General features: G+C 32.6%; 1 pseudogene across 1 annotated transcript; it reads left to right on the top strand.

The window, feature by feature from the left end:
• Nucleotides 1–11,881: 11,881 nt before the first annotated feature.
• On the top strand, nucleotides 11,882–12,968 carry LOC138374549 (E3 ubiquitin-protein ligase RNF5 pseudogene; annotated as a pseudogene). The gene has a single exon (XR_011231386.1). The product of XR_011231386.1 is annotated as an E3 ubiquitin-protein ligase RNF5 pseudogene (transcript).
• Nucleotides 12,969–20,601: the final 7,633 nt, after the last annotated feature.

Below are 20,601 nucleotides of genomic sequence, written 5' to 3'. Positions count from 1 at the left end.
AAAGTTGTCTTACTACTGATCTTAGAGAAAGGTCTTTCAACTTTTCATCAATGAGTATGATGTTAGCTGTGAGCTTATCAGAGGTGACATTTATTGTGTTTAGGTAACATTTTTCATACCTAATTTGTTGAGCCTTTTGTCATAAGAGGACGTTGAATTTTGTCAAATGCTTTTTCTGCATCAATTGAGAAGATCATGAGATAATTTCTTGACTATTAGAAAGACAGCCAGTGCACAAGTGCAAATTTTGGACTAAGATCATTTAATAATAACCTTTAATATGCTAAATCCAACAGTCATAACTCAATCCTTATTTTACTTAATACTTTATCACAATTTAGCATAGATGATCATTCTTTGACAAATATTCTTTATTTGAATTTTAGGACATTGACCTCTTTTTCTTTCTTTCTCATTGACTATGAAATCCTTTTTAGTCTCTTTTGCTGAATGTTCCTCCTCTCCCAGTGTTGTTAGAGTCTAGGTGACCCAGCACTTTGTGCTTGGACTTATCTGTCTATAACTATTACCTAAATGATCTCATTCAGTTTCACAAGTATAAACATAACTTTACTTCTTGACTTCCAAATTCATATCCCTTGCTCAGCTCTCACCCCACTCTCCATTATTATGTATTCAATTGCCTAATCAAGAACTCCACCTGCTATTTTAATAGGCTAATCAAACATAACATGTCCACAAATTAGCTTCTCTTATTTCCTGCCAAACTTTCTCTAGTTGTTGCCTTTTGATTTTCAGTTAATTGGAAGTCCATCCTTTCATTTACTCGGGATAATAAACAAAGAAAAAAAAAAACACAGCAAGAACAACAAAAACAAAAAGGTTGGAGTCATCCTCAACCTACTTAATTTTGATATTTCTATTTCCAATTCAATCTTGTTAACTTTACCTTCAAAATATGTTCAGACTCTAAACACTTCTGATAACCACAACCACCATCTGTCACATACACTATTGGAATTGCTTTCAAAACTCTGGATCTGGCTTCCCATCTCATTCCAGTAAAGTTCTTCATTTTAACAAAGAGATGTTTCAATACAAAGTTTCAGTAAAGTGGGATAAATAAGTTTTGAGGATCTAATATACAGCATGGTGACTGTAGTTACTAGTACTGTATTACATTATATACTTGAAATTTGCTGAAAGAGTAGATCTCAAATGTTATCACCACAAATAAAGACAACTATGTGAGATGGTAGACACGTGCACTAACTTGATGATGGTAATAATGTCACAGTGCATACATGTATCAAGACATCATAATGTACACCTTAAATATATTTTTATTTGTTGATTTTTACTTTGCCAATTATTTCTCAATAAAGCTGGAGGAAAGGGAGAAAACAGATTATCAGATCCAGATTTTCTTGGTTGAAAGCCCACATTGTTTTCTTATTTTACACAGAACAAAGTCAGATTTCTTGTAATCATGAACACACTGTGGCTCCTGTTTTCATTTGCTTCACCTCTTAGTAGTTTCTTCTTGCTCATGCCTGTTAACTGCACTGGCTTCTTGAACAGCTGCCACTATCAATGCATTTGAATTGGCTATTCTTTTTTCTTTTGGTAGGATGTATTTTTTAGTTTTATCAGCATCTCCTTTAGATTTTTCTCTTTTTTATTTTTTTTATTTCAGTGTATTACAGGGATACAAATGTTTAGGTTACATATATTGCCTTTGCCCCACCCGAGTCAGAGCTTCAAGCGACTACTTCACATGTTGTTTCAGACAGTGACACCTTTTCTGAACTCCACTTTAAAATATATATATATATTATATAAAGCATCTACTTCCAAAATCAGTAAATCACATTCCCTTTACTCATTACCTTCCCAATTGATAATCTCAGAGTGCCAACCAATAGGTCAGGATAGAATAGGAGGTATTGGCAAGGCAAAGAAATGCAGATTATGAAAGCAAAAGGTAACAAGCAAACAAAGAATCCTTTAAAATTTTAAGAAAGTTCCATTTTAAGGAAGTTCTGCAATAACCACCTGCCTGATGTAAAATAATCTGTGACTTTTTGAGATTTAAAGTGATATCTGGGCTCCCAGCATTTTGGTATAAAAATTGTGGTAAGCAGCACACACGTATTCTAAGTTAGGAATATCCCTAAATGCCTACTTCAAATGTGACCAAATGGAAAATGAAAGCCACCCTGAGGGTAGAATTACGATTGATACTGTGCAGTAAACAGGAAGGCACCTCGATGTGAGCAGAATTAGTGCCAATCAGTGAATATTCCCCAAGACCAGCACAGGGGCCTCAAAGTGTCAACTGAACAAGAATTCTACAATGACTGCAGGTCTGTGTTTATTGTATGCCTCCTCTTCTTTGCCCTTGTGAAATGGTGTCTTTCTTGCAGCTGTCTTGCCCTTGCTCCATTATTGATACTGGTTATTTCATTACTGACAGCTCATATTTTAAGTCTATAGATTTCTAAATCAAGAGAATCACAGTTAGACCTGAGGTATTGTGTGTTATGGCTAGTGAAAGATAATTACAAAAATAAACAGAAAAACGTGTATTGGTTCATCTGCAGATCCTCACCTATAGATGTGTGACTCAATGTCTTGAACGGACAGAATTTGAGTTGTCTCTCTGAGAAGAACTTAAGTGTAGTTTGCATCAGAAAGGAGAATAAATTAAATATTTGATAACTTAGAATGGTAGATTACAGTAGTTATTGTAACTATTAAAAATTTGATTCTGTTCCGCTCCCAGAAAAAATAAGATTTTACTTGCTGCTTCCATTTAAACATAAACATGCTTGCATAGGTCAGTGGTATATGAACTAAACTGATGTATGTTACTGCTGGGTAGCTTTCCTAGCCAAACAGGATTCTCAACACTGCCTTCCTCTTGATTTGGCGATCACTGAAGCAAATATTAAAATGATTTTCTAGCGGTTACGTAAGTGGCTAGGATGAGCAGTGTTCCTCTGAAGAGCCAGGTTGGATGTGTAGCCATGACTAGAAATAACTTTGTGTTGCATTAAGCCACTGGATTAGTAGCATTAACATAGCTTATCCTATTAGACTGAGACACTAATATAATATTTACTCATTTGTTTATTTTCTGTCTGAGTCTAAAACTACATACTGCATGAAGTCCTAAATGTTTGTCTCTAGGTTCACTCCATAGTCACAGTATTAACAAACGTGACATGGTATGCACTCCATAAATACTTGTTGAATGAATGAATAAATGAAGATAGGGTGAGGGAGTTCCTTCATTATAATAAAAGCAAAGACAATTTAGACAACAATAATTCAGGGCAGTTTGTTTATTTGGGAGAGGGTACATTAAATTGCTTCTGCTTTCTCGTTAAAATAAATAGGTCTTTACTAAAGAAAAATCCAATCAACCTTGCATGAATAAATGAATAAAACAAGTAAATAAATATCTACTCATATTTCTGATATTATAAAAGACCTAGATAGAACTTAGTCATGTACAGGTGAGGATGTAAAACCGTTTAATAATGATAAAAATATATAATGAATAGTAATGTAAATAAGTGATTTGTACTTAAACTGCCCACTTTTATTTTAAACATGTGATTCAAACACGAGCTATCAAAGTTTGTGTTTCCTAGAGTTATTGTTCAAAATGTCAAAATACATTTGGACTTTTCTTGGCACACAGTGATTTAGTAACGTAGATGCTATTCACCTAACCCATTTCTTAAGGCTTGTAAACATCATTCATTCTCTCTGAAGAGACTGAGTGGTTTTTATTAATGGAGCAACATCTGTTCTCTCAGAAGTAAATGAGTTCCCTAAAGGATAATTAATAAAAATATTGCCAATAAACACAGCTGGCAAATTGTTAAAAATACAACAAATTAAAGAGGAAATAACTGTGGATTTAATAAATAGGAAGAGAGTAAAGTATATAAATAAATTATTTTATTATAAAGTCCTATTAAACTGGAGTTTATCATTTTTAACATACATGTAATTTACCTTTCAGGGATAGCACTTTGATTATTGAAATTAGCAATAATCAGTATCATTTTATAAGTGTAAAATGTAATTTGTTAGATTCAGAAAACTAAATATAGATGGAGTGAGAAACTGGTAAATTCAAATAGTGTTTTCACTGTGCATGTGGAAGCAAAAGGAACGATTAACCAAACAAACAAAAACCCACATATCTATCTCTCTGTTTACTTAGTTGCTATTTATCTACCAATATGGGAAACATAAACATTGGAAGAAAAACTGAATTTTACTAGATTATGTTTGAAAGGCTTTGATTATTAGGGTAAAATATTAGAATTAATTTGCTAGTCTACCATAGTCACTGAAGACTTTGAACAAGAATATAAAGCAATCAAGAAAAGTGCTGGAAGAAAATTATTTGCAGCATTATGTAGGAAGAACTGAGACTAGCTGTTCTACTATACTTGAAATTTCAATTTCAGCATCATTAAAGTAACTTTGCAGCAGTGTTTGGTAACCTCAGCACTTAACATTTGAGCAGGGAATTACTTGTGGGGCAAGGAGGGGATCTCCTAAACATTGTCAAATGTTCCCTGGAGGGGCTGGGTAAGCGAGGTCAGTGAAAAATCATCTTCAGTTTGAACCTGCTTTACAGTAAAAAAAAAAAAAAAAAAAAAAAAAAAAAATGTTTGATACATGCACTTACACAATTTCAAAATTCCAATTTTCAAGGACACATATATATATATAAGGAGGAAATCACACCTTTCAACCCATGTTTTTCATTTGTAGAACATGGTAAATGCTACCACTTTTTGGAAGCCTTCTACAATTTTCATAAATTTCTTCTCATGTACTCTCATGTTAAATTGCTTTCTGCAGCAATTTAATCTAACTCTTACATTTAGTTATTTATACAAAAGTATTAAAAGATAAGGATTATGTTGTATCCATCTGCTTCATAGTAGTATTTATCACAGTGCCTGAATATAGTGAGTGATAAATATATATATTGTTGAACTGAAAAATCATCGAAATTTGGAAAAACAGAGGACTCTATTATTCACTTTGTCCTATCCTCTAGTTATTTAAATAAGTTCATGATGGTCAGACATGTTAAATAATTTTTGATTGTGTGTACCTGTGCATACTTGTTTGCTGAGACAACAATATATAGTGCAATGTCTCTGCTTATGTTCAAGACAGAAATTTCAGATAAAAAAAACTCATGTCTATTTCCTAAGTGTATATAAAATTCATCCATCCATTTCTCCTAATTTTCGAAGACACTTCTCTAATCCAGAATATTACCATCTCCCATCCAGATTACTGCAAGCATATCTTGATGGGAATTCTTGCCTACAGGTTTTCCTTGCTCCTTGTTGCATCCAAGTGGGCATTGACTTGTCTACTTGCTTGGAACCCTTCTCTAGCTTTCCATTGACTCTAGAATAAAGTGCAAACTGTTTTATATATTGTCTTATGAACCAATTCATTTGTCTATCTGTACAGTTCACATTTGCCATTTCCCATGTGACATCCTATGTTCCATTTTTAATAGCATTTTTTGTGTATTCAGGCTTACATATAACTAGTAACTTCTCAACCACCACCACCCTTTCTCTGACCACTGCTTCTTCTAGACAACTCCTGTCTACTTCCTGTCCTCGACTCAGACATGAGTTTCTGAAGAAAGCTTCCCCTGGCTGATTACGACCAGGCCTGCTGCCACTGCTCACTATTTCATATTTCATAACATTTGACACACTGGTAGAATTTATTCTTTGTCGATCGCTTTGCACTGTAAACTCAGAAGGCAGAGCCTATGTCTTTTTTATATAGTCTCCTGGCACGGCTCAATTTTATTTGACTTTTAAATGAATAACATTTACTGATAGCAATAAACAATCATTTGCCATTTGTCACACAGTAGGCTAAGTGCTTTGCATTTATTTTCCACAAAGAAATTAATGTTTAAAAAGCATAAGTAACTTTTCCAAGTCCCAGAGTTAGTAAGTGGGAAAAGACTAACCTTAAACACAGGATCACTTGTCCATCCGCCATGCATCTCATCACTGCAACTATGCTGAAGTAACTCTAGACTCAGGAAGGAATTTATTTTAATTTGAATGAAATATTTTTGAATTTTTTTCTAATTTCTTCTAAATGGTGCTTTTATAAACCTCCCAATTTCATTATTGTACCCCTCTATTCAAAAAATGCAATCTAGTGATACTGATGTTTTTGTCCTCCGTCTTTTTGACATGTCATTTTTACCAAATAATAAGTTATATCTCCCTCCTTTTTTCTGGACATGGCATTAAAAATAGTAATTTGATGTGTTTATTACACTGCATGAATTAATATATCTGTGAATTGTCTTTCTAGCATCACTCTTTCTGGTTCAAACCACATATTTTTAAAATACAAATGAAATTATCTTACTTCCTATCATTCTCTGTATCTAGTATAATTGGTATCATTAAATCATTAAACACTGACAAAATTTTAACTCATAGAGATCATTGTCTTATGTTATTACAATTTTATTTATAGACACTCTCATTTTTATTGATATATATTTCCTTTACAAATCTCTATTTTTTAGATAGATTGCACAGTCTCAAGTTACAAACATGCCTGCCTTCATCATTCTTTTTTGTTACTGAAAGTGCTAACCTGGTCACTTTCTGAAGAGTTCCCATCACAGACACCCAATCTCTTCTTTTTGGTCAGAAATTAGCCTAGAGTCACCATATCATTTAAAATACCTGACTTTTTGAATTTCCAAGTCTTTCTTGTCATTTATTATGCGTTTCAATTTTAAGTTAAGTACCAAAGCACCAGATAACAACTAAAATATTATATTGGCATTTTATATTAACATATCGAGAGTTCTTTGAATTTTTTATATCATATACCATTATGTATAGAAATAGAATCCATATTACTCCCTTTTTGGTTTTTATCTTTTTTTTTTTTAATTTGGAGATATATCTGTATGCTTTTTTTGCATTTATGTATTTACCATGTCACTTGTCATTATAGATATTTTGGAGTGTTTTTCTTTATTGTCTGAATTCAAGCTCTCTTGATCAGGTTTGTCAATTTATTTTCATTTATCTATATATTTTTTATTTCTGATCATGCCCTTCTTGCTAGGATTTTATTAATGTCATGTGTCATGATCCAGCACAGACAAAAATCTTATTTTTAGACAACTACTTCACAGTGAGCTGTTCACAATATATACTTTATATTTCATAAAATAATTACTAGCTGTGATAAGAGAATATGTTTGATGTCAAATCTTTCAAATTCTTGCCATGAAATTCTAGTAATTAAAGTTATATTATAAGTTCCTTGTTATTATATGAGTCATTCCTAGAAACTTCATTTTATCAATTATGAGGATTTGGGCTAAAAGTAGTAAAATTCACAATTTAAAGAGACTTAATTAAGAATACATTTATTATTTTACATTGCAAAGGATATGAAGAGTGGGTGATTCTGAAAATGTTTTCCAACTTATGGAAAGAAGCAGCCAAACTGTATGCCTTTCTTAGTGTAGAGAATTACATCCCATTATTTCTCAATTGCGGCCACAGAAAGACATTGTCATAGATTTCACATCCCCAGATGATTTCATCCTAAGATAGGAAAAGGGAATTCTCATTGTATGTTTATGTTTTTTAGGAGTCCACTTAGTAGACTTTTCCTTAGGTGTCTAGGAAGAATTTGGTTAAATGCTCATTCTCAAATTGAAAGAGGGTGAAATAGAATTTGACATTTTCATTTTCTGTATTAGGAGGAGACAAGCCCTGTTAGCATAGGAGACACGAGTGTAGCTGTTGGGTAGGCAACCAATAGTATTGTTTTTCATAATCTCTGTCATTTCTCCAAAACATAGTCTAGAAAGGTAATATATGTCCCAACAGAGAATGATTGTTATATCTATATGACTCTGAGCCCTCAATAGAAAGTTACCAGTTAATTATTGTAAGCATTACTTGTTTTTCCCACCGTGTAGCACACTGGCTTTTTCAGAAATAACTTCTATTCTTTCAGTTGTTCTTAACCTTTTGTGTAGTCTTAGTATACTTTATGTTATCTATTAAATTTATTACTTGTGGAGAAACTGTGCCTATACATATAAACAGAAAATGTCACACAGCATTGAGGTAATTGACTCTGCTGTCGAAACTCATCTGTTGATGCTTGAACATTCATTTAACAGTTATCTTTTATGTAAGCAATGATAAATTCTTTATTATTTCAGAATTATATATCATATCATTTCACAAGTTGTATTTATTGTTCAATAAGCTCATGATTTTGGCATTCATCTTAACCTCTAGTTCTGCCAGCCTTTGTATAATAACTTTCTAACCTATCTGTGCTATGAAGCTAGATTCTTCTAAAGGTACTTTGTCTTCTTTCTTTCTTCCGTCTACATTGCAACTCTCATCTCCTATATCATGGAATTGAAAATGAAGTATTTCATTTTCTGGACACTGTTGGAGAAAAGTAGATGTTCAGTTTTCTGCAGCGAAACATACTCATATTGGTTTTGGAAGGTAGACGTGAGGAATGCTAGTGCCAAGTTTAAGTGTTGATGAACATGGGTGTTTGAAGCAAGCTGACCTCACATCATACTGTCCAGTTACAAGTCTCAAGAGCAGAGGGGTCGCTGTGGCAAGAGTAGAGTTCTGGAAGACAGCAGCAGCTGTTTTTTTCTAGATTACAAAACCAGTGATGCTATTTTGGAAATAAAAATCCTGTCCACCTTCTTCCAACCCCAGTTTCTGTTTATCCAAACCTTTTAATGATTTTGTAAGTATTTATATTATTAATGTTAATTCCTTTCTTTGTAAACACTTAGAATTTTTTTCAAAATTTTTTGAGGTTGCAGGGTGTAAACACATCCAGAAATCTAGACTGGAATAAACAGTGATTCATGATGAAAAAAAATTGACTGCTTAGTTTTGACATGGTATGAAACCATTATAGTTTTTATATATCCTTTGATGTCCAGGTTGTTTTCTTAAGTCCATTTTACCAGGCCAACTATTTCTTACAACAAAAAAATCCTGACTCATCCATACAGTTTCAAATAATTGTGGAAAATAGGGAATGCTTTAGATTTTGAATATAATTAAACACAGGAATGGATGCTGTGAACAATTGAAACAACAGAAGAGAAAGAGAAAAGTATTTCTCAGTAACAAATTCATGTTAGGCATGAAAATCAGAAAATGTAGTTTTCACATTCCCACGAGAAAGATACCATCAGCCACTGTTTTTCTCCGTGTAATTGTTAGGGCTCAAAAAGAGTAAAATAAAAATAAAATTCAAATTTGGGTTTTTCAGATTTTAACATTGCCATTTATTATGACTAGATCTCTCTAGTAAACATACACAAAGCCTCAGAAAATTTGACTGCTTCAATGTTGGTTGACATAAGTTTTCTTTATGCTTGGTGACTTCCATTGAGCAAAAATATCATTCTTCATTGCATTGAGTATCAATTTCTATCAATAATTATAGGTTCTCAGTAACACCTGGAAATTCATTAGCAGTCAATGGATATTATAAATAATCATTCTAACAATAATTTGCATAGTGATTAAACATTTCAATATAAGTTCTCAAATATTATATCATCTAAACTAAACCCCAGGAAAATTATTATTTATACTCAAATTTTATATTTAAAGAGCTGGGATTACATTTTCTCTATCATTTTCTCTATAGTGAGCCTGCTTCCTTTCTCACTTCTCTTGTCATAATGGGTGGAAAATCATTTGGCTACTCAAATAGAATAATTTAAGCTTATGCAGATACATCCCAAATAAGCCAACAGCAGTGAGTATCTGTAGTATTTTAGAAAAGCTTCTTGATCTGGAATATTATTCATTTTAAATGTAAAACATACTATAAAATATGTTTTGAAAAAATGAAATATTATTGATCAAAATAAGAGCACCCCCTATAAAACACACAACCTGAAGCAATGCATTTAGGTAATGCTTTTAACATGTTCTGAAGAAAAAGAAATTATTCATTCTTACTGTAAATGGAAATTGAAGAGGAGATCAGAATAAATCTCCTTCATAAATCATACAGCTCAAGCTATAGATTAAGTGACTATGTAGAATAATTTGAGGTATTCTAAAATATTGGAAGAATAAAAATGTCAGATTGGGTAAAAGTCTGTTGACAGGTGATTTCATGGAGAAAATCCAGAAAGAGATCATTGGAAGTATACTTTAATATTCTCTTTCATCAGTAGCAAATAAATAAATTAATTCTGTCTTTAATTGTAGTATGTAATATAAAAATAGCACACTAAACTAAAAAATAGTTCTTATCTTATTTAAACCCAAAATCTTTCAAAGCTCTCTCCAGGATATATGAATAGTTCCTGGATCTGAAATAACCAAAATAATCTTGAAAAGGTGCAAAGTTCAAGGATTTATACTCCTTGACTTCAGGTCTTAGTCTTAAAAAACAATAGACATCAACACCTTGTGGTATTTGATAATGTTGGAAAAATAGATCAATATGACATAATAGATATAATTATAGTGATATGATCCATTGATCAATTTTCTAAAAACTTGCCAAGTAATTCATTATAGAGAGGAATGACTATTTAAGTAAGTGTCATAAACCAACTGAAAAAAGCATGTAGAAGTAATGAACATAAACTTGATTTCCTAATCAAGGTGTCAAGCACAGATATGGAAAAATTAAATTTATAAATTTCTATAAATTTATAAGAGATCTAGAAGAATAGTTTAGCAACCCAGGGTAAGGAAGTCTTTTCTTAGGATGTATAAAGCAAATAACAAAAAAAATGATATATTAGAATTCATTATATTAATAATTAAAGGTTGTTTTTTAGATAAACCACAGACTAAGAATATTTTTGTCAAATATATATACATGTCTGTGTGTATATAATGTGTGTCTAGACACACAATATATTTTTTCTGCCAAAAAATCTGTTTAAAAATATAAAGAGCTGCTATACTCAATGCAGTGATAAAGTGCCCCCTCAGAGTTAGGCAAAAAAATTTGAACAGACACTTTCCAAAAAAATACACAGAAATGGTTATTAAGGACACTAAAACTGTGCTCAATATTAGTCATGAAGAAATGCAAATTAAGACCATCAGGAGATATCAGTATATAGCTGCTAGAATGGCTAACTTAAACAAAAACTTGTCAGCAATAAAATATTGAGGAAAATATGAATCAGTTGGAACTCTCATACGTTGCTGGTAGAAAAGACTTTTGTTTGTCAATTTCTTAAAAAATTGAATATATACTCTTCCTAGAAAGTAGCAATTAAACTCCTACATATTTACCAAATGTGTAAGTGTTTACTGCATCATAATTCATAAGAGAGAAAACTAGAGGCAACCTGTATGTTCATCAACAGACAAATGAACAAACATATGGGATATAGTCGTGCAATGAATGTACTCATTGGCCATAAATAAAAATGTTCAATGGCTAAATTCAGCAACATGTTTATCACAGATATTATATTAAATTTTTAAGAAAACTAAACACAAAGGAGCACATATAGTGTGATATGTGTATAAAATCTAATCTAGAATAGTCAAAAATATTCAGTGAGTGATAAAATAAACAGGGAAATATTGTAGAGGAGGTCATGGGGCTGGGAATTCACTGGGGAGGGACATGAGAAAACTTTCTCATCAGTACACTTCAGATTTCTGCATCTCATTGTATGTAAACTTTACTTTAAAAAGACCCATAAACTAGCACCAGATATGCACAAAGGTTTGTGTTAGCATCTTTGAAACTCTTTTCAATGTATTTAGACATGAGCAAATGAGTAGAATTTTAAAGAAAACAAGAGTTAGCTATCCGTGTGTGTGTGTGTGTGTGTGTGTGTGTGTGTGTGTGTGTATTTGAGGGGACGGAGGGGTACGTGGGGGGCAAAACAAAAACGGCCATGGCAGCAGCAGAGGAAGAGGACGGGGGCCCCGAAGGGCCAAACCGCGAGCGGGGCGGGGCGGGCGCGACCTTCGAATGTAATATATATTTGGAGACTGCTCGGGAAGCTGTGGTCAGTGTGTGTGGCCACTTGTACTGCTGGCCCTGTCTCCATCAGTGGCTGGAGACACGGCCAGAGCGGCAAGAGTGCCCAGTATGTAAAGCTGGGATCAGCAGAGAGAATGTTGTCCCGCTTTATGGGCGAGGGAGCCAGAAACCCCAGGATCCCAGATTGAAAACTCCACCCCGCCCCCAGGGCCAGCGACCAGCTCCAGAGAGCAGAGGGGGATTCCAGCCATTTGGTGATACTGGGGGCTTTCACTTCTCATTTGGTGTTGGTGCTTTTCCCGTTGGCTTTTTCACCACCGTCTTCAATTCCCATGAGCCTTTCCGCCGGGGTACAGGTGTGGATCTGGGACAGGGTCACCCGGCCTCCAGCTGGCAGGATTCCCTCTTCCTGTTTCTCGCCATCTTCTTCTTTTTCTGGCTGCTTGGTATTTGAGCTGTGTCTCCTTCCTGCCCACCTCCAGCCAGAGGAGAATCAGTATTGGGGCTCCCTAATGACCCTTCCTTACTCCTGGACCCCCAGCCCCTCCTTTTCTGTTGGCTAAGGCCAACCCTGGCCACTCTTCAGGAGGGATTGGGGAGGAGTGACATCTGGGCATAGGATGAGAGAACCTTCTCTGAACTGCTCGCTCAGTAGCATTGTAATTCCTGGACCTGGAGGAGAAGGACAGACTAAAGACAATGTCTGTTTCTCTTCTCTCCTAATCCTTTGATTTCCCCCAGATTTCTTGATTTGATATTGAAAGGTGGGCAAGGCTCCCTCTGACCCTCCCCTACTTCCCCTCATGTTGATTTAATTTAATTTTTCTCTCCCCAGTGTCTAATATGGGTTCTGACTCTTAAATGCTTCCTCCCCTTCACTACCTCCTTTATTACAAATTCAATAAAAAAGGTGAAATGTAGAAAAAAAAAAAAAAAAAAAAAAGAGAGTTAGCTATCTGACTGTCAACAAAAGGAGCGATAGAACTGGAAATAATGGGGGCTAGAAGGTACTCTGAGGTATTAGAATTGCATTACATAATTATGGACTGTTGGTTTGATATAGCTAAAAAGATATAGAATATAAATATATGTATTGATACAGTGATATAGGTAGTTCTACATAGACAAAGAAACACTGAGAAACATACATTAATATATGTGTATATATGCATGTATGTGTTTATAGATACATATATCTTATCTTGATATACATATGTGCATTTCTGAATGTATATGTGTGTGTTTGTGTGTGTGTATGAGTGAAATAGAGAAATCCTAGAAGGATGAAAGAACATACTGAAAGAACAAATAGCCATGTGGAAAGGAATTAGCCAAATCAGAAAGAATGGAAACAGAAAAAGAAATAAATACATAATCTATTAAATAAATTAAATTTGGTAATTCATAACATAATACATAAATCAGTAAATAAGCAAATGGAGAAGATACAGTTATTTTGTACAATAAGACGCTAACTGATAAATTTAACAGATTAACAGTTAGAAAATCATCAAATAATGACAAAACTAACGGGACAATTTTCAGGAGATTAATCACATAGTCTTAAAATAACACCTGAGAAATTAGTTATTGATTTTAGAGGGAAAACTAGTATCTTTTAAATATATTTATTGTGCTCTGACTGTTTGAACCTTCCCTTATCCAGGTGATTATTTTGGAAAAAACAGACACACAAACACATACACCACATACACTCACACACACAAAGTGGGAGAGAAATCAAAGAACAAAGAAAATAAGCAAAAATAAGACTGTGTGTTTCAAAAGGAAGAGAGAGGCAGAAAGAAGTATTTTACTATTCCTACAAAATTCTCAACAAAATTTAACTTATATCCACATGAAATTAAAACCTATGAAACTAATATATGTACACACACATATATATAGGTTATGCTAATACTCATACAAAATATTAATAGTATAAATAGAAGCATAAACATGATTAAGACCAAACACAGGAGAGTGTCATCTCTCTGTGGGGTAGGGGATAGAAAGAAAATGCAATTGCAGAAATATCCAAATTGGTCTACCAGAATATATATAGGATACGAAAACTCAACAATAAGAAAACAAAGAACACAGTAAAATTGGGTAAAAATTTAAACAGACACTTTACTCCTCCCAAAAGATACATGAATGGCGAGTACTTGTCTAATCCACTTTCTCTGTCTTCAGCCTCCCAGGCATCTAATGTATGCCAGGTACCATCTCAGCACTAAAACAAGTGTGACCAAAGCCAGTTTCCCAGGCAGCCCTCAGAAAAGTCGGACCATTGGGTAATCTGTACAGCTCCTTTCCTCCCCCCAGAGAAGCTAAAATCTCAGTGTTTTGGCGTAGTCAGTGTGCTAAGCCAGGTGAAGAGATATTGGTGATTAGTTGCATGTTAGATCAAACACTGTCTCTGCTCTCATTGATCCCAGGTTGGCTAGATTATTCCAGGTCTCATCAGCCCTCCAAGACAGGCCAGACAGAAGTCAGTCCTCTGTGTAGCCTCTAGAAAAGATGGAGCTTCAGACACATAATTATCTACACAGGGAGAAGCTGGACGCTGGGTTTCCTTCGTCCATTTTTTTCTGTGCTTAGCTGGGGTCAGAGGGAGACTGTAGTGACTGCTAACCCCCAACCACAATCTCTGTTCTCACTTGCCCAAGGTAACTGTATTATGCTTAGTTGTGCCAGCACTCCAGGACAAAGTAGACAGAAGCTAGATCTAGTCCTTGGTGTAGCCCCTGGAAATGCTGAACTAGTGATCCATCTCCTTTCCTCTTCTAGGGAAAAGCTGGAGCTTAGGATTTCTTCCTGCTCATATGGTACTGTACTGGGGATCAAGATTATAGCAAGATGTCTTGAATTTTCTTACTGGCTTGAATGTGGGTAGTTTTGTATTCACCTAGGATGCAGGAACCTCTTAACTAGTTTCTCAATTCCTCATGAAAGAAATTTTTATATGATTTTTTTTGATTGGTATGTTCATGAGGAGGGGAGGAAGGGGACAGGGCTTCCTACTCTGCCATCTTGCTGATATCGCTGTCAAAAGTCATTTTTACTTTTTAAGAAATCAATTTGAAGGCGTAAAATCTTACCTACTATAGATATTACCACTAAGAGTTATATGTTTCAACAAAACCAAATTTATAATGTTATAAATACAAACTGAAAGGAACAACACATTCAAATCCAGAATATCACATGTGAAACTATGAAATATTTTACTGGGCAAAAATTATGAATAAAGAACATTTAAGCTTCAATTAATGTATTAAAATTATGGATTTAATAAAATTAAACAGATTATGTTTATAGTTACTACCTAGTAGTCAACTATGAAAACCATAATATTTAACACATTTAACGAAATGTAAGTATTAGTCTTAAATGAAAATAATCCAATAAAAATACCACTTGAATTTAATAAAAGCTCAGCTATGTTATTTTTAGTTGATTTAAATAATTAACTGACATTTAGTTAATATTTGGCACTAAAAATATACATTTAGAAATTACTGAAAAAGTACATATCTTAAATGTCATTGTTTAAAAGAAACACTGAAGGGTATATCAACCATTAATAGGTATCTGAATGTCAGAATCATGAAGAAACTATTATACAGTTTATACTTATAATTTTATAGAGGAGGAAAAAGTAGTTCAGAAAATTCAGTTGACAGTAGCTTAAACTTGTCTGCCACCTAAGTCTGATAACTTCCAACTGTTCCATCATTCCACAGAGCCTTTGTAAGAAGAAAGTACTACTTAAAAAAATAAAAGCACATAACTTTACATAGTAAGGAGTTGATTTGGAATTACTATAGATTTTCCTCATATTAATAATTTTCCTAGGCCAGGTGCGGTGGCTCATGCCTATAATCCTAGCACTCTGGGAGACTGAGGCAGGAGGATCACTTGAAGTCAGGAGTTGGAGACCAGCCTGAGCAAGAGCGAGACCCTGTCTCTACTAAAAATAGAAAAAATTAGCTGGGCATCATGGTGCGCACCTGTTGTTTCAGCTACTGTAGCACAGGCAACAAAGGAAGACTCTGTCTCAAAATATTTTTTTCTATTTTTAAATATATATGAAATTAAAAATTGCCTATCCCACTGAGCAGATTGAAAGAAAGATATTCTTTAATTATATGAAATGACTCATCTCAAACCTGCTTTATTGCACATATAGTATGTTTTCAGAGATACTGTCATAAGAAATTGCTAACAGGTAGTAATATAAACCTTTTATCTAAAGATCGATTTTATATAAAAAGGCTATATTTCCTTTGTTTTGTTTTGGTTTAGTGATTGAACTAAAATTGCTGGAAATGCATAAAAATATAGAATTGAAGATGATTTCCTTTTAAACAAATTTTGATGGACATATAAATACCTATGTTGTACTGAATTCACAGAATTTGTATATATGTATATACACATACATATTTACAGCGACTTCTTGAATTTTTCCATAAATGTTTTTTGTTTTTTTTCTTTTCTTTTGTTTTCACAATACTAACTCCTGTTACATAGCATGTATATTTTAGTGTAAAATCCCATTAATTCAACTATATTGTCTAAGTGCTTTTTTTAAAGAGATAGAGTCTGTTTATTTCAACCATATGTCCTTTTTTTCCTATCTTTTGCTTTGATTTCACTAAGTTATATACTGATTTCTCTATGTGAAATTGTTTAAATATATATCAGGAAATTGTTTTATATTATTAAATATTCATTAGCTTATTTCATGAAATATTTAGAATTTTAGAAGTGTCTTCTATTTAGAATGCATTTCGATGATTTTTGCAGTTTACCATTATAATATCCAGAGAAAAGATTAGTATTTTTAAATGAGTTTAAACTACATTGAAAGTTACATGGAAAGATTTATAATAATATACTATTTCATTAACAAGGAATATTATTGCTAATCATTATTTATTTTTATTTTAGAGATATATTTCCTTTTCAAAATTATTTTTATTTTTATAAAAGTATCATTGTCATTATTTATAATATTATTATTTTAAATAGTAAAAAAAAAAAGGAAATAACCAGGGCATAATAATTATAAAGTTTTCAAACAAAATCACAGACAATTTATGATTTAAGATTTCTAAAATACATGTTCTATTGGGACATGGAGTTTGCTGTTTTGTTCATTACAGAAGTGTTTATAGGATTGCCTGGATCAAAATAAGAAGTTAGTTAACATTAGTTGAATGAATGCTCCCTTATATTTCAAAAGGTAGATTAATGGAAAGATACATGTTTAAATTCTGACAACCCATTAAACTTATACCACATTCTCTTCATTTCTGAAGATCTCAGAATAATGTTTTTTGGTTTGACTTGGTAGTCTGCTAAAAGTATTGTAATATATAGGGATCCACTACTAAGGCTAAAGTATATATGTGTGTGTGTGTGTGTGTATATATATAAATACAGATCATTTTTCATTTAAAATAACAAATTGTGCATGAGAAATATAAACTGAGTTCATAAGAGGGAACTAATGATTAGCTAACTAAGTAGAACCTTTTTAACTTTTGCAGCAGAATATCATTGTTTACTATATTTAATCTATATATAATATTAATATTGTTTTACAATTTTAATTGTATGAATTTTCAAATGTTCATCCCTATAAACATTGGCTTTATGAGCATGGCAACAAAAAATAATACTATTAACACTGTATTTGATGTTGCTCTTCCCTCTGTCATTAATGTCCATGTTCTCTTGAAAATTTAATTGTCTTTGATAATTATCATTACATAGTTCTTCCTTCCTGGAAATGTCTTCATGGTCTTAAGTTATTTGCTGCAATTGTTTCCTTATATTTCCTACTTGTTATTCTATCTTAATCTATTAGCTCATTATTATTAAAAAATTTAGAGCTATTATTTTGTCTTCTATCTACCTAGCTTCTAACTTCTCATCTAAGTGAGATAAATTGTATATCTGTCATTCCATAATCAATGTTGGAAAAATTTTGTATTACTTCTTTAATTCCATAATATAATGGCTAATTCTAAGATTTCATTTGCCATTTATATTTTTATTTCCTAACAAAAGGGAGAAAGTTTATAGTATAAATGAATATTCATAGTACTCTTGTTAGTCCTCCGCCTTTGATTTATTAAGGGTTTTGAATACCCAGAATGAAAGTAACGGACCATACAAAGTAATTTAAAAATACTGTCAGTGTCTTTATGTTTTGAAGAATTGCTCAATGCTTGATCATTGGTACTAATGTTTCTGTACTTCTTTGCAAATAAATTGAACAGGATTTACAAAATTACCTACCTCTGGAGGTGGCTCACAGTTCTTTCCTCAAATATAGTAATTGTTTATTAAAAAGTTGTTGTTATGTATTTGATGAACAGATTTTGTTTTACTGGAGCCAATGGCTTATATAAGAAACAGTATAAAACCCCTCAAAAATATTAATTTATAATACTGCCATGAAAAACAAGAAAGATAGCCCCATTAAGGAGAGCAAACAGATTATTAAAAATTATAAAATAATTATATAATTTTAAAATCAAGAAATTAATGTTAACAACTTAGACATGTGAAAATACGATTAACAGAGATGAGAAAGAATACTATTTATTGGGAACAGAAATAGAGGAAAAAGTAAGGCTATGTAACATATTCATTATATTAAATATAGGGTTTTTATGGCCAAAGCTTATGAAATATGACAAAAATATAAGGTTACAATTTAAAATTTTATTAGAGCCTAAGAAAATAGTGCTTGAAAAAACTTAATATAGTAAAGCTATTGACAACCAATATCACAAACACGGAAGAAAAGATTGAGGGAACTAAATCTTCATCACTAGAAGCAAGTAGTTGGCGTATTATTTAAATGTATTGAGGTAACTGGCAGACAGAACACAAGCATGAACAGTGAAAAGATAAAACAATTAAAAGCTGCCACTGAGGAGTAGGAATGGAGGTGAGGAGGATAAAGGAAGGAGAACTCTGCCTTTAATCTTAAGCTCTTCTGTACTATTGACTTGTTAATACTATACATTTCTCTGTAAATACCGCTTATACTGCATCTCACACATTTTGATCAGTTCTATTTTAATTTTCACTTAGTTTAAAATATTTTAAAATTTCCTTTGAAACTTCTTCTTTGCCCCATGTGCTATTTAGAAGTGTGTGGCTTATTCTTTAAATATTTGGAGATGGTCCAGCTCTTTTTATTATTGGTATCCAGTTTCATTTGATTATAGTATGAGGAAGTATTTTGTAAAGAATTCTCAAATTTATGAATATGCATTTTATGACCCAGAATTTAGTTTATGTTTGTGACTATCCCATGTGAATTTGGAAATGATGTATATTTCACTGTTTTGAATAGATTATTCTGTAAAATGATTAGATGATTGATAATACTGATCAAATAAATGATATTTTCACAGATTTTCTGCCTGCTTTAATTATCAATTTTGATTACTGAGGAAGGTTTTGAAGTTCGTAGGTAAAATAGTGGATTTGTATATTTATCTTTTTAGTTTCTTCAGTTTTTGATGCATGCATACTGATGCCCTATCGTAAAATGCATTCACATTAAATAGTGCTAAGCCTTCTTGGATTCTCCCAGAAGACCCTTTACATGAAGATCTTCATTTAATGCGTTTTTTTATCCATAGCAATTTTTCTTGCTCTGAATTCTGCTTTGGCTAAAATTAAGGCAGGTGCTTCAGCTTTCTTTACATTAATGTTAGCATGGTATAACTTACTCTGGTGCTTTACTTTTAATCTGTCTGTGTCTTCATATATAAAGTGAGTTTCTTGTGGACAAAATATAGTTGGGTTTTGTATTTTAATGTATTCTTAAAACCTCTGTCTTTTAATTGGCTTATTTAGACCATTCACATTTAAAGTGATAAATCAATACTCATTAGTTGAATTAAACATCGATAATTGTATTGATATCTACTATGATTGTACCATTTTCTATTCACTGCACTTGTTCTTTGTTTCATTTATTCTCCTCTTTTTTTGTCATTTCAGTTTCTAACTGAGTACTATATCTACCCTGTGCCAGAAAACAGAAGACAAACAGCCTATGGTGAGTAGCTCTCTGAATACTACTGACGTATTTTTCTGGACATAGTTACACCTATGTGAGCATCCAGTGAAATTGAAATGTTAATTGATAATTTTTTCTTTTCTAAATTATACTTGGGAAAATACATTAAGACATTTCACTAAGCATACAGATATTAACTGCTAAGAAATTACATGTGTATATTCATAAAAAATACAGCTAGTTTTAATTTGTCACTGCTAATAGCAGGAAACCATTGTTTGACAAAAGATATAATGTAGCAATTTCTCATCCTGTTTAAAATTCATGAAGCCATATCCACACAGACAAATGCTTATTAATTTCTAAATTGCTTTATTGACTCTAATGACAAAAATATAGGCTTTGCAGGCTGCAATACAATTACAATTAAAGTGAATTTTCTATTGCCTATTTAGTTGGACAGATAGCTTTGAGTAGTTGTACATCTTGTAGAT

The sequence above is a fragment of the Eulemur rufifrons genome, chromosome 24 (assembly GCF_041146395.1).
Source record: "Eulemur rufifrons isolate Redbay chromosome 24, OSU_ERuf_1, whole genome shotgun sequence".
NCBI classification, from domain to species: Eukaryota; Metazoa; Chordata; class Mammalia; order Primates; family Lemuridae; genus Eulemur; species Eulemur rufifrons.
This window is presented reverse-complemented; position numbering and strand designations above follow the sequence as displayed.